This window comes from Anabrus simplex, chromosome 14 (assembly GCF_040414725.1).
Source record: "Anabrus simplex isolate iqAnaSimp1 chromosome 14, ASM4041472v1, whole genome shotgun sequence".
Lineage (NCBI taxonomy): Eukaryota > Metazoa > Arthropoda > Insecta > Orthoptera > Tettigoniidae > Anabrus > Anabrus simplex.
In genome coordinates, this window is record NC_090278.1 from 15823485 (window position 1) to 15841613 (window position 18129).

Genomic DNA, 18129 nt, shown 5'->3' on the forward strand with positions numbered 1-18129 from the left:
AGAGATAGGCTCTGAAAAGTCTTTAAATAAAATTACTGAGTTGTCCCTTTCTTCCCATCGGGTTTTGCACATTGAAATAAATTTGTTTCTTTTGTTCTGGACAAAATTCAGAAATCATTGATTTCAATATTTCATTTCTTTTGGCTGATAGAATAATAAAAATGTTATTTGTTTTACGTCCCACTAACTTCTCTTTTATGGTTTTCGGAGACGCCGAGGTGCCGGAACTTAGTCCCGCAGGAGTTCTTTTACGTGCCAGTAAATCTACCGACACGAGGCTGACGTATACAGTTTCTTATAGAGGGTACTTTTTTCTCATCTCACAAACATAAATTTAGAGTGCGTGAAGAACAATGTGTATACAGGGCCAACGGTAGCTTTTTTTTCTGATGGGAGCTTGTACTCCTCTGAATTGCCCGCTCATCGTGGCAGCACCATCGTATCCTAGGCCTCTCATTTTGTTTAGGTCAAGCCCTAATGTTGACAAGGTCTCCAATATTGTGTTGGCCAAACTTGCTCCAGTGACGTCATAAACGGGGACGAATGTCATAAAAATCTTCTCTGATTTTGAAAGTTTGTTCCTCTACATAACGTACACAGAGAGAAAACTCTTTGATTTGGCTGATGTCAGTGGTTTAATGTGCTAAAATCGAATAAAAACAGACTTTCTGATATTTTCCACAATTTTTGATTGCATTAAGTGACCGAATGTGTCAATAAGTTCGTTTTGAATGAAAGAACTTGTGTACATCGTCTTCCCACCACTGGTAGTTAATTGGTCTTTAAGAATATTATCTCCACATTTGGCTCGGTATCTCAACAACGATCGAAAATTCCCCATCATTTTGGTCCGGTTCTTCAAGGCTTATACATTATTTCGAGGGGGGGGCCCAGGCCCCCTGGTTCCCCCCCCCCCTTATATACGCCCCTGTGTGATACAGAACAATATCCATAACAACACTTATGTACCAAGAATTCTACGTATTCACATAATATTACAGATATCGTAAACATAACAACTCTCAAGATTTCGAACCCTACTACCATTTTTCACAGCCGAGTATAAAGAAAAACTTAACATTCCTAACATCACTTTTAAATGGCACACAGAGGTAAATAACACATTAACACATTAATTAAAATTTTACATATATATCTTGTAATTTCTTTCTGAAACTACCATCCGCATTTCTTCACCTGCGTAGCTCTTCAAAAAAATCCCTCATTCCTCTAAATTTAGAAATACGGTAGGCCCACATTGTTACAACACACAACTTGCCGGCACCTGTAAGGCAGAGGCTAGGAGTTCTCAAAAAGAAAACTAGTTATACAGGTATACATTTTAATGCTTAAGTAAAAGTAAAATTTAAGAAAATAAAAAATATTAAATAAAAAATGTAGGGTAGAATGCTGAAGCAGAAAAAATTGTATTAACTTATTACGATACTCAATTGAGATCTGTAAGTTTGGCAAAAGTAAATTATTGAAACTTGAACATTACCGACAATATGTTAGAGGTTGTGAACACACTGTAAAATTATAGCAATCACAATTCATCAATAAAGGAAATCTGTAACACAATTAACGGGATAAGATGTACAACTGGCTAACACGCGTCTTATTTAACAACATACCTCACACTTCGAAACAAAACTGGACATTACAATGTACCGTACCTAGTTTAATCACTTAAATCAAACGCCTGAAAAACAAATTTAATTTCTATCATGAGTACAATAGGCTGAATGTAGAAAAGGATGTATTACCGCTGATAACTCCGAAGTTTACGACACTAATTAAAAAGAGCACTGGGTGTAACGTCCCGCTATGTCTGGCCCACAAAGGATCTATAATAGAAAATTAATCTCCGGGTATAAACAGACGGGAATACACAAATTCGATATTAGTTGCTTCAGGAGAGAAAAATAATACGACAGCTGGTCCATAAGTCGTAATGTATGTGGACATCCATGGAGGGGGTTACCAACCGCCTGAATTTAAAGATTCAATTCTTCGTACAACAGAAATAAAATCGTAGAAATTATTATTACCGGTATTATTATTATTATTATTATTATTATTATTATTATTATTATTATTATTATTATTATTATTATTATTATTATTATTATTATCCTCATCATTGGGAATGTGAATACCTCAGTGGCTTAGGTGCTGGCTTCCCACCTGGAAAGCTGAGGATCGAATCCCTGTCGATATTGGGTTGGGATTTTCATCTCGAAAATCTCGCCGCATCCGGCCCTGAACACCCGGCCTTCGTGACTCCGGCGACCTCAATTAAAGCCGGGTTAAGCTGAAGAAATTACCTATTGCCGGTATGTTTAACCTTGTTTCCTGGCAATCAATCAATCAATCAATCAATCCTGATCTGCATTTAGGGTAGTCGCCTAGGTGGCAGATTCCCTATCTGTTGTTTCCTAGCCTTTTCTTAAATTATTTCAAAGACATTGGAAATTTATTGAACATCTTCCCAAGTTAGTTATTACAATCCATAACTCCCCTTCCTATAAACGAATATTTAACCCAGTTTGTCCTGTGAATTCCAAATTTATCTACATGTTGGGATCGTTCCTACTTTTAAAGAAACCACTCAAACTTAATCGTCCACTAATGTAATTCCACGCCATCTCTCCGCTGACAGCTCGGAACGTTGCTTACGCTATTACTCGGAACTTGCCACTTATAGCTAGCTCCTTACCGGCCTTGACAATCAGGTCTACGCACTGTAATCGGAGTAGTTACACAGCTCGACACGTGGCGCTGGCGGCCGACCTATGTGCGGTAGAAATGCATACTTCCTTATGGAAAATATATTGACTTTGATTGCCGATTTATCGTAATTTAGAGTTATGGAGAATGTTACATAGATTAATACTGTTAAAATTATTAATCCTAAAGGCTACTTTCATTGATGTGTGCCAAAACAACGTCGTGAAATGAAACTGCGGAGGATGGAGTAGTCCAACTGACGTTCCTTAATTGTGAGATATAATAGTAATCGTTTTTATTATCATGGCATTTAGATACATAGCAGAACTTAACACAACGCTTTTGTCTTCTGATGTTAATATTGAGATTAAGAGCCATTGTTCAATTAGAGTTTTAAAATTCTTCAAGCACTGCTCTCAGGAAGGGGGCTGGACAAAACATAAAAGTCTTACTTTTTCCATATTCGTTGTATGCATAACATAAATATTTTGACTCAAACATGTTTAAATTTTTATTTCAATATATATATAGTTTCAGATTGCATTTCATTCATACCTTTCACTAGAATATTAAATACTGGGCAAATTGTTCGTGCTAAATTCAGACAATAATTTTTACTTGAAATGCAATAGGGTGGAACAAGTTGGCCGCGTGGCGTGCAGCTGTGAGCTTGAATCCGGGAGCTAGTGGGTTAGAACCCCACTGTCGGCAGCTCTGGAGATGGTTTTCCGTGGTTTCCCATTTTCATATTAGGCTGTATCTTAATTAAGGCCACGACCGATTCCTTCCCACTGCTAGCCCTTTCCTATTCCACCGGCGTCATAAGACCTATCCGTGTCGGTGCGACGTAAAAGAAATAGCGAAAAAGGAAGAAGGATTTTAAACAAGAATTCAGAGAGAGAAAAGTATTTTGAGTAAATAAATTGTAAACTCTTCTCTGCTCGATGATGATGATGATGCTTGTTGTCTAAAGGGGCCTAACATCTAGGTCATCGGCCCCATTGCTCAGGTAATAACACTTCATACGTTGGCCTTACCGTCATAGCAGTAGTGATTCTTGTCAATGTTTAAATGTTAAAGTTCAGATTATCTTGGATAAAAATGCGTTGTGTTGCTGTCATATGGCAAATACGACACCGCCCAAAGGATTATTCTATGAAAGAAAATGCATGGGTAAAAATACCGGATTAGCGTGATTAGCTGCCACTCCCGGAGGCTCGTGTTCGATTCCTGGCCCTGCCATGGAATTTCAAAAGTGGTACGAAGGCTGGAACGGGGTCGACTCAGTCTTGGGAGGTCAACTGTGTAGAGGGGGGTATCGATTCCCACCTCATACATCCTCGAAGTGGTTTTCCATCGTTTCCCACTTCTCCTCCAAGCAAATGCCGGGATGGTAACTAACTTAAGGCCACGGCTGCTTCCATCCCTCATCCTTGTCTATGCCTTCCAATCTTCCCATCCCCAACACAAGGCCCCTATTCAGCATAGAAATTGCGGCCGCCTGGGCGAGGTACTGGTCATCCTTCCCAGTTGTATCCCTGACCCGCAGTCTCAAGCTCCAGGACACTACCCTTGAGGTAGTAGAGGTGGGATCCTTCACTGAGTCCGAGAGAAAAGCCAACGCTGGAGGGGTAAACAGAGTAAGAAAGAAAGAATGAAAGAAAGAAAATAATGAATTCCTACTTGTTTAGCAAACGTAAAACCTTCTTCGTGGGCTAGAGCTCGATGTGGCAGTGCATTCAGTAGACGTTTTTTGAAGATACATAGATGCCAAGTCCTTTTCTGTATTTCGCAACCTTCATGTGCACGCCTTTACCTCGTAATGCAATTGTCTCAATTGTCTTCTTATGAGGTTCACACTCTTTCAACTGTCACTTGGCTTCTTCTACAGCCTTAACAGTTCTTGCTATGGCACTAGCACCACCCAGCAATGACCCTAAAGCTGCTAGTCCACCAAACAGCGCAGGAATAATTCGTGCACGTTTACAAAATATTGCTCTGCACTTTGGAGAACTTCCCGCTCTTGCTGCGCGTAGTGCCTTAGTAATGGCTACCCACGAATTATATTCCCATCGAGTAGCTTTTCATGGAGCCCTTACAACTTCTTCCCATCCAACTGTTTTAGTTTTCTTCTTCGTAACGTTTGCATATCGTTGTCTCACCTTTCTGTACACGACTTTACTCGTCAAGAGCGAATTATCAACTGACAGTTTCTTGTTGATTCATTTGATATACACTGACTGACAGAGCAAATGCAACACCAAGAAGGAGTGGTTCGAAAAGGATGAAAGGTGGGGAAAAAACAGAGACGGCACGGACGAATGATTGATGTTTATTTCAAACCGATATGCAGGTTACACAATGCGCACGGCATCGACTCAGTAGGATGTAGGACCACCGCGAGCGGCGATGCACGCAGAAACACGTCGAGGTACAGAGTCAATAAGAGTGCGGATGGTGTCCTGAGGGATGGTTCTCCATTCTATGTCAATCATTTGCCACAGTTGGTCGTCCGTACGAGGCTGGGGCAGAGTTTGCAAACGGCGTCCAATGAGATCCCACACGTGTTCGATTGGTGAGAGATCCGGAGAGTACGCTGGCCACGGAAGCATCTGTACACCACGTAGAGCCTGTTGGGAGATGCGAGCAGTGTGTGGGCGGGCATTATCCTGCTGAAACAGAGCATTGGGCAGCCCCTGAAGGTACGTGAGTGCCACCGGCCGCAGCACATGCTGCACGTAGCGGTGGGCATTTAACGTGCCTTGAATACGCACTAGAGGTGACGTGGAATCATACGCAATAGCGCTCCAAACCATGATGCCGCGTTGTCTAGCGGTAGGGCGCTCCACAGTTACTGCCGGATTTGACCTTTCTCCACGCCGACGCCACACTCGTCTGCGGTGACTATCACTGACAGAACAGAAGCGTGACTCATCGGAGAACACGACGTTCCGCCATTCCCTCATCCAAGTCGCTCTAGCCCGGCATCATGCCAGGCGTGCACGTCTATGCTGTGGAGTCAATGGTAGTCTTCTGAGCGGACGCCGGGAGTGCAGGCCTCCTTCAACCAATCGACGGGAAATTGTTCTGGTCGATATTGGAACAGCCAGGGTGTCTTGCACATGCTGAAGAATGGCGGTTGACGTGGCGTGCGGGCCTGCCACCGCTTGGCGGCGGATGCGCCGATCCTCGCGTGCTGACGTCACTCGGGCTGCGCCTGGACCCCTCGCACGTGCCACATGTCCCTGCGCCAAGCATCTTCGCCACAGGCGCTGCTCCGTGGACACATCCCTATGGGTATCGGCTGCGATTTGACGAAGCGACCAACCTGCCCTTCTCAGCCCGATCACCATACCCCTCGTAAAGTCGTCTGTCTGCTGGAAATGCCTCCGTTGACGGCGGCCTGGCATTCTTAGCTATACACGTGTCCTGTGGCACACGACAACACGTTCTACAATGACTGTCGGCTGAGAAATCACGGTACGAAGTGGGCCATTCGCCAACGCCGTGTCCCATTTATCGTTCGCTACGTGGGCAGCACAGCGGCGCATTTCACATCATGACAATACCTCAGTGACGTCAGTCTACCCTGCAATTGGCATAAAGTTCTGACCACTCCTTCTTGGTGTTGCATTTGCTCTGTCAGTCAGTATATATATATTACTATGGGCTACTTTATTATTCAGTTATCATGAAGATTATAAAGTAGCATTGTACCTCATCTCTTACCTAGTTCCGGTACAACTACAAAAAGACGACATGGAACGTTTTTTCATCCCATCGGGATGTGGGAAGACAAATAGTTTACTCAGAGCCATTGCCTCTATAAATGGCATTCGCTTCGAGGATATTTACGTTTTCTGATAGTCACTCTATCAACCGCTATATACAATTTTTCAAATTGTAATGCACGATCTGGCTAAAGATGGAATGAAATATTTTTCTATTTAATGCACATGAGCAAGTATAATCACCGGATGATGTGCTTCCCAATTCTCTAATGATCTTTGACAATGTCGCCACAGAACAGCCAAACGTTATTCGTTCATACCTTATCTATTTTTATCAAACCTATTCTCGTGTGCCTAAGCAGGTGATACGCGACAAAGCAAATATGATTGTCTTTTTTCGGCAAGATGAGCGCAACATGCGACATGTGTACGACGATCTCGATAACGTTGATATGACAATCAATGACTTTAAAGGTATGTGTGCGACATGCTGGTCATCACATCGTTACGGCTTTTTAGTTATTGATAAAGAAGGTGATGTTCATTGCGGACGATATCACATGGGTTCTGTTCATCTTATATGCATTAACACAGATTTACCGACAGCACTTGATCAATAACCGCTATCATGTCAATATATAGCAAAGGGATTACAAAACATATAATCCGTGATCGAAACAATATAAGACGAAAATTTTTAGAGCTTAAACGTATTCAAACAGACACTGATTTGTTTTTGAAAACGCCACCAGGAACACCACTTTAATTCTTTAATTCTACTTCATTCCCCCAGTCTACTACAAGTTTTGTTTCTATGCAATCATCTTAAGAACAAGAGAAGCATGAACAAGAAATGCATGAAGAAGAACAAAAACATGACCAAGAAAAGCATGAAGGAGAAGAGAAGTGGGATGAGGAGAAGCAGCATAGGTATGAAGAACAAGATGAGGAGGAAGTGGATGAGGAAGAAGAACTTAACGATACTTCACCATATAAGCGTGTTAAGATTTTACCTACAGATGTTATTGCTGAAACACCTACTACATCAACACCAGATCTACCTGTGTTTATGAGGACATGATCACGCCAGAGTACAGTAATCAGTTTAAGACTTTTATTCGAAATACCTATCTACCTCTCCTTGATCCTTATATAGAAAAACTATTTACAGGACAACCTGATAGAGCCTACAGTATTCCCTATGAAGACGAATGTTTGTAGACAGTTAATGCAAATGTTATGATTAATGGCAAGACTCATAGCTACGGTGTTACCTGTAAACCTACTAAGGGTCTCTTAGGGCTCTTTTCCTCACGAATACCTGACAAGGATATAATATTAAAGATTATCTTAAGAATTATAAAGCAATAATTTTGCTACTGATGCAACATGACGCAATTACAAGAGGATGGAATCTGTGAATGCCATTAATAGTCTCAATAATCGAGAGTTCGTTTCTAAGCTGTTTCCGTCACATCAACCAACTGCACGTCGTTATTGCCTTTGTTACCGTATGTAGACGTAAGATACTGGAACGACGCTCACTTACTCGTTGAGCGATTACAACTTTTAAGAGCTTCGCAAGGAGCTGATCACAGAAGTCACGAATCAAAAATTGTAGAAATACAGAGAGAATTGCGTCATGCGTGTATTATTCAATAATGGCTCGTCAAGATTATCACCACACACGAGTTACATAAACTAGCACGCCACATCTACTGTCGCAGACGCGTTATTACGCGCGGAAGAAATTATCTCTGGCAAGCAGACATAGTAGAAATGATTCTATATGCCTCTAGCAATAAGGGGTATAAATATCTACTTACTGTCGTCGATGCGTACTATAAGTTGGCTTTTGCACAACCTGTGCGTTCTAAGGCATCAACTAAAGTCAAAGACGGATTTAAACATATTGTTAAACAATCAAAACGCTGCCCTTGAAATTTTATTTGAAGTGATAAAGGTAACAGTTTTAGAACAAGGATTTTTCTTCTTACCTCAATTTACTTGGCATTCATCACTAACCTACGTAAAGCAATTTCAAGGCAAGTGTTGAGGAAAGCTTTAATCGTACACTCAAGACGATGATGTGGCGAGAATTTACAGCTCAAGGTGCTTTTCGTTGGATTGAACTGCTACCTAGACTCCTGTCTATCTGCAACAATACACCTCATCGCACTATCGGCACAAAGCCACGTCTTGTTACTAAGAACACACCACGCTGAGATGCTATTAATCTTGTAATGAAAATGGCTGATAATCACCGCCATCGCTTTAAAAAGGTAATATCTTTCGCATCAGCAAACTGGGGTACAGAAAATTTTCAAATCAGGATTGTTAAGCTTACTAATCCCGTTACGTATTTACTACGCGATTTCACAGGACAGCCTATTGAAAGAGGATTATACATCGAAGAACTTCAGAAAACAATATATCTTGATCAATATATAATCGAGTGTGCTATTCGTCATTGTAGAATTAAACTGTAAGGCAAGTGGCTTGGTTTAATTAACAACTCCATTTCACGGATTAACAAGGAGGATTTATTTAAATCGTGGGGTTATTTATTCTCGAAACTCTACCCATCCTTTCTTCTGCGGCATAGGGCAAGTTTAAACTTGCAAGTCAACATTATTACTGCTAGTTAGTTTACGACATGCTGTAGGGTAGTGTTAATTTTAACAAATCAAACAAAATCTGCAATATGTGACATACTGGCATTAATTTTAGTATATATACGTTTTTCTTTCTTCAAATAGATCTGTTCTGTCTCTTCCTACATAAATTATTTCTACTGTCTTCGCTGCTTGATGCCACCATCCAGTAAGAGATTTCCTTTCACTGCACCGACAACGACAAGTGCTGCTATCTTCTCAGCAACTGTAGCATTAGGTGACGACACACGATGCATAGATTTAAGGTACAGATTTTCGTAAGCTACACGTCTTAGTTCAGGATCGATTTCAAGATAGCAATGTCATGCTCTTTGCAGGCAAATTCTAACATATTAATACCAGGATCACCACGTGGCCAGTGGACTTCAAGTCGAGTTCCGGGTCCACAGTACTGGTAACTAGGAAGATAAAGCACGAAAGGATGAAGATCAATCACTTTATTGATGTGTCCATGCCAAGCATATTTCTTGACCTTTCTCCCAGCACGTTTCTCCACCTTCTTCTGAGACATCTTGTTTACTCTCTCCCCAGCCATGGTCAGTGTTTATGAGCGGAGAAAACTCGTTTCTTTTAGGTCCGTGATAGAGTTTAATGAGCTGTCATGTACGGTACTGTCTCACTGAAGGTCTCCTAGCTAAACTCACTTGTTCATGATGAAAATTAAACGTTTCAAGCTCTGACAAAACAAGATCGTGAGACCATTCACAAGGCACCCTATCCTAGATCTTCTTTACAGCATTCGCAGCTACGTTGACCAAAATGTCTTTGAGAGTGCATTCAAATTCTCTTCCGTAAATGTGTTTAGTTTCTTTTTGCATGCATAGGTAAGGGTTATTCTGCCCGAAGGCAGGTCCGAACCTCCGCAGAGGTGTTCCTGAGCCGGAGTTTACGTGCGGTAGGGTGGCCAGTTCCTTTCCGCTCCTCCATTCCCTTACCCCCACCAACATCGCGTGGCAACCCATCCAACTCCTGAACACGCCCAATGTTGCTTAACTTCGGAGATCTCACGGGATCCGGTGTTTCAACACGGTTACGGCCGTTGGCTTGCATGTATAAAGCCTCTTCAAATGCGTTTCACTTAGTATTAGGTAGAAATGACATGATGTCTTTACTCTACAAATATTTCTTTCACACTGACGTCTTTTCGTCACTGCTATTAACGTATGTTTTTCACCTCCGGTATGCAGTGCAATACACCAACCGAAGAGCATGCACGACGAGAAGACTGTTTAATTGCTTATCCACAACGCTCCTTGCGATGAAATTTAAATGATAGACTTCCTAATTCATGCATGTCGATAATTTTACATGTTGATGGTAGATACTCAGGCAACCATTCCTTCTTTTCATATCCCTTTTAAAAACCAGATCTGTTCTTGAAAAATGTGCGTTAATGATCATAGATAGAAAGCGACAAATAATTCCTTTTTCTTCCCACTGCAGAACTCACTTTTTTCTATCCATTGTGTCTGCCTTTTGTCTTCATCTGTTTGCAAACAAACTGACAAGTTTTGGTGCCCTCAACACAGTGCAATCCAAAACAGCCACCTCTTCGAACACAAATTTGTTGCCGTTCATTTTAAAGTCTTTTACATCAACTATTAATGTTCTTGTCATGATGGAAGAAAACGCTCTAAATTCTACCAGGTACCCCAGAACTAAAGGAAATATACACACTTATAATATTTATGAACGCTAGAGTTCACTAGAGAGTGTATTTCTTCACGAAAAAGTCTAATCATGCATAACAATTTCGAATAATCGCTGCATGTTAAAACGGAAATTCTAAATCGCCCGCGCTTATTACGTCACAGCTCTGCCACTACTCCAAGGGGAGGAGGCGACAAAGAGCCTGCGTGATGTGCTCTTCCAAAATGGCGTCTATGAGGGGGAAGGGCATCTTGCCGTACAACTAGGCTACATGAGATGGAAGGAATGGCATAAGACCGTAAAACAAGGCCCTGTATACTAAATGGCGACAGTGAGGGGGAAGGCAATCTACCCGTAAAACTACGAAAGTTGAGAAGGAGGCAAGGGAATAATACCGTAAAATTGGGCCCTGTGAGATTAGACCATCCAAAATGGCGACCGTGAGGAGGTAAGGGCGTCTGACGTTGTAACTCGTCACAAGATGGTGACTGTGTGGTGAGGTCGCTCGAAAATTGCGTCTTAGAGTAGGGAAGGGCATATACCCGTAAAACTAGGTCTCCTGAGGAGGAGCACCAGACCGTAAGACAGGGATCAGGATGGCGACTGTGTGGTTAGGCCCCTCCAAATAGCGTGTGTGATGAGGGAAGGGCATCTGTCCGTAAAACTGGGTCAAGATGGCGACTTGAGGTTAGGCCTCAAAAATGACATATGTGCGGAGGGAAGGACAACTGGCCGTAAAACTAGGCCCAAGATGGCGACTGCGTAGTTTGGCCCCTCCAAAATGGCGTCTGTAAGGGGGTAAGGTTATCTGGCCGTGAAACTAGGCCCAAGATGGTGACTGAGTGGTTAGACTCCTCTCAAATAGCGTCTGTGTGGAATGAAGGGCACTGACCGTAAAACCGGGCCCATGATGGTGACTGTGAGGGTAGACCCTCCAGAATTTCGCCTGTGAATAGCGATGGACATCTGACCTTAAAGCTGAGCTCTGTAAGTTCAGACCCCTCCAGAATGGCGACTGTGAGGTGGGAAGTGCATCTGGCCATAAAACTGCAGCCTGTGAGGTTAGGCTCCTCCAGGAAGGTGATGGGAAGGGCATCTGGACGTAAAACTAGGTCTTCTAGGATTAGAAAGGGCATCTGACCGTAAAACCAGGCCCTGCGAGTTTAGGCCCCACCAGGAAGGCGCCGGGAAAGTCATCTGGCCGTAAAACTAGACCCTGTGGGGTTAGGCCCCTAAAGGATGGCGCCGGGAAGTCATCTGGCCGTAAAATTAGGCCCTGTAAAGTTAGGCCCCTCCAAGATGACGATGGGAAAATCATCTGGCCGTAAAACCAGGCCCTGTGCGGTTAGGCCCCTTCAGGATGGCGCCGGGAAGGGCATCTGGCCGTAAATGTAGGCCCTGTGATGTTAGGCCCCTCCGGGATGGCGATGGGAAGGGCATCTGGCCGTAAAACTAGGCCATGTAAGGTTACGCCCCTTCAGGATGGCTATGGGAAGGTCATCTGGCCGTAAAACTAGGCCCTATGAAGTTAGGCCCCTCCAGGATGGCGCCGGGAATGTCATCTGGCCGTAAAACTAGGCCCTGCGAGGTTAGGCCCCTCCAGGATGGCGATTGGAAGGGCACCTTGTCGTAGAACTAGGCCATCTGAGATTATGAATGGCATCTGCCCGTAAAACCAGGCCCTGTGAGTTTAGACCCCTCCAAGATGGCGCCGGGAAAGTCATCTGCCCGTAAAACTATGCCCTGTGAGTTTAAGCCCCCAAGATGGCGACTGTGAGGATAGGCTTGCTCTCGTACGCAAAATCCGCAAACCACCATGCCCCTACTACTCAACTAGGAGTGAATTACCTCGGTCAGGACCCTCTACGCCAACTAGTAGGGGTCAATGAACTCGGGTGCTGACTCACCACAGAAAATGCTGACGCAAGTGATTTAGAATCGGCCTTGCCCTACTACTCTGATGAAATATTCTTTATCGAAATCATCCAGTAGTATTAGAATACAACATGTTTCTCGTTATGATAGAATGATTAGAAGGTATATTTCCTTAAAGCTGATGATACACGTCTTACTTTGCATATGTGACACACATGATATTCTTGTTTAAATTTTGTAGTTCATTATCTAGAATTAACTTGAGTCTAATAGGTAAGAATACTTTAAAATTTTCACAAGTACAGAGTATGTGACTTGCAAATCTATAATATTGCAATGAAATTATACGGCATCATTCGTTTACAGATAACTCACCAAGGCATAGAATTTCAAGGCATCAACCAATACTGTTAATTGCATCTATGCTATAAAGATAAATGAAGTGAATGAATTGTGTCGGAAGCATGCCACTTTAAACTCTTAAATAAGTTCTATACTTGTAGCTCATGGAGAAAAGAAAAAAGCAGTATCAGTTTTACCCTAAAATACATAGGATACATTTAAGCCCCTAGCAGCGAAACAAATGATCACACATTCATTAATAAAATCCTAAACTTACCGCTTGAACCTCTTGAAAGTACTTTTAAATTATAGCTCATCCAGAAAAGAAAATTAATTTCACCTTTCGACTGTTTTGATTTTCAACTTCTTTATGAAAGTTTCTAACTATTAATTAGCGTGTACAATACTTGTAAGTCATGAAAACTGCGTGTTTTGCTCTAATATGCACCGTTTACCGAATTTTTATCTTGATGAAATTTCATCTTATAACTTTCTTCTTTTGCCATATATTCCAGCTAGGAAATAGCTGGTAAGAACGTATTTACTTGTAGGGGCATAGAAATTGTCCGTTTTTCTTTAGAACGCACTGTTCACGTAACTGACGTGCGAAACGGGGGAGGGGCTTACGGTAAGCTGTTTCCAATATGGCGGTGAGATAGTGACGGGAAGTAAACATGACAGTGATCGGGTGTGCGTCTGTAGGATTTATTAAGTATTCAAAATGTCTTTGGTGTCGTATGCGCAACTGTTGAGAGTTGTCGGAGATTTCACGCGTCCATTGGTGGAAGGGAAAGAAATATTCAAGCGTAATTACTTGATATGTGTAGTTTGAAAAGTTTGAAACCGAAGATGAAACTGGTGTTGTAGCGTTGTGTTTACAATCATGCCACATCGATTCAAAACCGCACAAAGTTAATGTTGTCTTGAACAAGGGGGTGAAAATGGGAAGTGGAACTGTATATGTAAAGAGGGTTTGTCAGAGAAATGTTACCGTTGACACGCTGATTCACCTTAACAGTTAAGCTACTGTAATTTACCACTATTAGAGGTTATGGAGTAATTTCTTGTTGATTTGGTCCATGCCAAAGCCTTAGCCAGGTGACGGGGGAGTTACCTGTTTTGTAAACTGTAATCTTGGGGAAGAAAGAAAATAATAATTCTACTAAGTAAATGTTGTAAAGCAAATAAATCCTAAGCTTTATACAGGCTTGTGTTGGAACAGCCCACATAAACTTAATGTTCTTCCATTTTTACCATCAGCACAAAATTTAGAACTTAGAACCGACAATAATAAGTATACAAATTATAACTACCTACAGAATATGTAGACCAAAGATGGAAAATTATAATTTAAGAGTACCGTACTATAACCTCTACAGCCACAGCTGTTTGGGGTTGAAGTATACTTGGTTTGTCCAATTCTACCAAATAATTAGGTTATGGCTTCTAATTTAAGATGACCGGGCGAGTTGGCCGTGCGGTTAGGATCGTGAAGCTGTGAGCTCGCATCCGGGAGATAGTGGGTTCGAACCCCACTGTCGGCAGCCCTGAAGGTGGTTTTCCGTCGTTTCCCATTTTCACACCAGGCAAATGCTGGGGCTGTACCTTAATTAAGGCCACGGCCGCTTCCTTCCCATTCCTAGACCTTTCCTTTCCCATCGTCGCCATAAGACCTATCTGTGTCGGTGTGACTTAAAACAAATAGCAAAAAAAGTTAATTTATGATGGAAAAATACTACATATTAAATGCAGCGCTTAATTACTACCAGTTAAAGATATTACTCACATGTAGATAGTTAATTTACTGTCGGCTGTTACACATATGAAGAAGTTTACAAAGAGCGGATTACATTCTATGTGCGGCACAGAAGTATTAGGCTACAAGTTTATCAGTATTTTTGATGTAGCTAAATCTTTGTGAATACAAATTAGAGACAATAAGTATCAATGAGTATAATAAACAGTACCGATACCTACGCTGTGGAAAGAAGTCGTCTTCACAAGAATGCAGACTGCACACTGTCATATATCGCGTAACGCGTTTTCCAATTGACAGCGCGGAAACCCATCTTTCTCTCTGAACTTTTTGTACAGGAAAGTAGTGAACAGATTTCGCATCCGTTTTATACGATTTGCAACCGTATACAGAGCAGTACTTCCTGAAATTTGACAATTTTCTTTCTGTTTCCATCACGACGTCAATGCTTCGCCATGTAAATAAATCTCACCAGTCACTATGTTGCAGCTTCAACATTCTACCGCGTGGCTGCGCCATCCAACTTTTCTGACGTCAATAGGGAGGGCAGCCTGTTACGAGGATGTAGGAGGGAAGATCAGAAAGTAAGTTGCACTTCCCAGTTATGGCCATTTATTACGGTACCCCACCTATAGAGCAGCACACTGTAACGTCACTTTTCCACATAGTTTCCAAGAGACTCCAAACATTTCTGCGAACGCACAACCAACTTGTCGATGCCGGATTCATAGAAATTTCCTCCAGCGTTCTGCAACCACTCGGAGACAGCGGCCTTCACCTCATCATCGGTCTGGAAACGTCAACCACCGAGCTCCGTTTTGAGCTTACCGAACAGACAAAAGTCACATGGCGCTACGTCGGGACTGTAGGGTGGATGTTGCCAGACCTCCCACTTGAAACGCTGCAGCAGTTCTTTCGTTTGGTGGGCATTGTGAGGTGTTGCGTTATCGTGCAACAAAATCACACCGGCGCTCAATTTCCCTCGGCGCTTCTCTTTAATCGCTTTAGGCAACCGGTGCAACGTTTGACAATATAACGCCGCGTTGATCGTCGTTCCTTTCGGCATGAATTCCTCGCGCAGCAAACCCTCCATGTCAAAGAACACTGTCGCCATAACCGTACCGGCTGAAGGTTGAACCTTGGCCTTCTTCCGTTTTGGTGATGAAGGGTGCACCCATTCCATTGATGTTTGCTTTGTTTCGGGGGTGAAGTGGTGGATCCACGTTTCGTCGCCTGTGATGATTCACCGCAGAAACCAGTTGCCGTCTCCGGCATAGCGTTGTAAAAATGCACATCGGTGAGAAGACATGGGACCCATCTTCGACACAGTTTACGATATCCAAGGTCCTCGTGAACAATGGCAAACACACTGCCATACGACATGTTCAGCTGCGTCGCGATTTCTCTCAGTTTAATGCGCCGGTTCTGTCTAATGATCGTATTCACACTGTTGACTTTTGCACGGGTCGTGGATGTTGCGGGCCTGCCTTCGCGATGGTTGTCCGTGATATCCGTGCGTCCGGCTTCGAATTGCTAATACCACTTTACGATACCTTGCCGGTAAATGGCCCGCTCCCCATACACAGCACTAATTTCACGATGAATATCCGTGCAATTCTTCCTTCTGGCCCATAGGAATCGGATTGTCGCACGCACCACATATTTCGAGTGAACGTCCAATTGACGCGCCATTGCATTTGGCCGCTATTCACAAAATACTAGGAGAGACACCACAGCGACCTGTCTAAGAGAAGTGTGGGCAGTGTCTGTCCTTTCTCCACGGTGCCCACGTTTGCGACACACAGCGCGCTGCTGTGGCGCGTCAGTGCAACTTACATTTTGATCCACCTACGTAGCTGCCGAACTTTCACCATTAGCCGTATAAAACCAATGTGTAGTGACCATCTTGCCTCATGATCCCTAACGCAGCTCCTCCAGCGTTAGCCCCATAAGGGGAACGAATAGCAGCCATTTTACCTGGTAGCCCGTTCCTACTCCCTAAAAGTTAGGCTGATAAAACGAGTAGGTGATAAATTACAAGTTGTGAGCCCCTCAGATAGCTCTCTAGGGTTAAATCTAAAATAATAGGGTGGAGCAGCTATCTTGCTCAGCAGCCCTTGCCTCAATTCTCGAAAGTGAGGGGGATAAGTTGTGAGCCCGTGAGGTAGTTGTCTAGTTAGTTCTATACCAATAGAGTATAGCAGCCATTTGTCTAGCAACGCTAGCCTCAGTACCTTAAATTTGGGGTGATAAACTAACTGGTCATAAGTTACAATTTGTGGGCTCCTAATGTAGTTCTCCGAAGTTACCCTATAAGAACAAGGTTTCACAATATTCCGTGGCCCAGATCCTTAAAGTCAGTTTCATATAACCAATGTATAGCGGTCATCTTGTCTCGGGAGTCCTAGCAGTAGGTTGTTGCGCGCGGCCGACATCGTGCCCAATAGCAAATACGCTAGCCTCCCCTACATTAACCCCATTTTTAAAGGATTATTTAAGTGCAGTTTTTCAAGATACTTAGACTGTGTCTGGTCTCAAGTAAACTTACCTAGAATATCTACGCTGCTGACTGTCTTCAACTTTTAGTACAACTTCCATATTCCAGAGCGGTTCAACCACTTCACTCACATGTTACTGCGCTATGCTAAGGCCCAGTTTCATCAACAAGGGTTAACACTGCTGTTAAGGAGACTTAACACATAATTCAACAACATGGTCGTCTCACCAATAATTGTTAACTGGAACAAACTGGTAATACTTGTGTTAAATTAACATGGCAGCAGCTCTGTGTTAAATATCTTAACAGCTGCTAAAATTCCTGCTTTATGAAGACTATATATAAACTGAGGAAAATCCATACTGAGGAAAAACGACTTTTTAGAGTTGTCGGAATACAGATTTCTACAAAGATATCTAATTACCAAAGCCATAATGACTAAAGTACTAGAAGAAGTAGAAAAAATGTTAGAGTTTCCAACAGACTGAAGCTTATCAGTATCTCCAGTGCAGCACTTGCTTACAGTTTTTACAATTAGAGGTCGGACCCTACGTCCAAACTATTTCAACGAGCTTAATGTAGCTGTTGGGGGACACTGAACAGGAACAGTAACTCGTGTATAAGGATATAGGTCAATACGCTTTTGGTTTTCAAAAAATTGAGGACAAATATCACGAGGCAGGATCCACTTCGGACAGGGTGGAGGTGATAGAACACTCACAGGCGGGCACATTTTATTAAACATACCAGGTCAGTAAGGTAATATCTCCGAACAATTGATGAATCCTCCGATTCCAAATCAATGTGTATATAGTTGGAGAGTTGCAATATAGTCAAGCGGACGGTGAGCGAGTTGTTACCGTACTTGTCTAT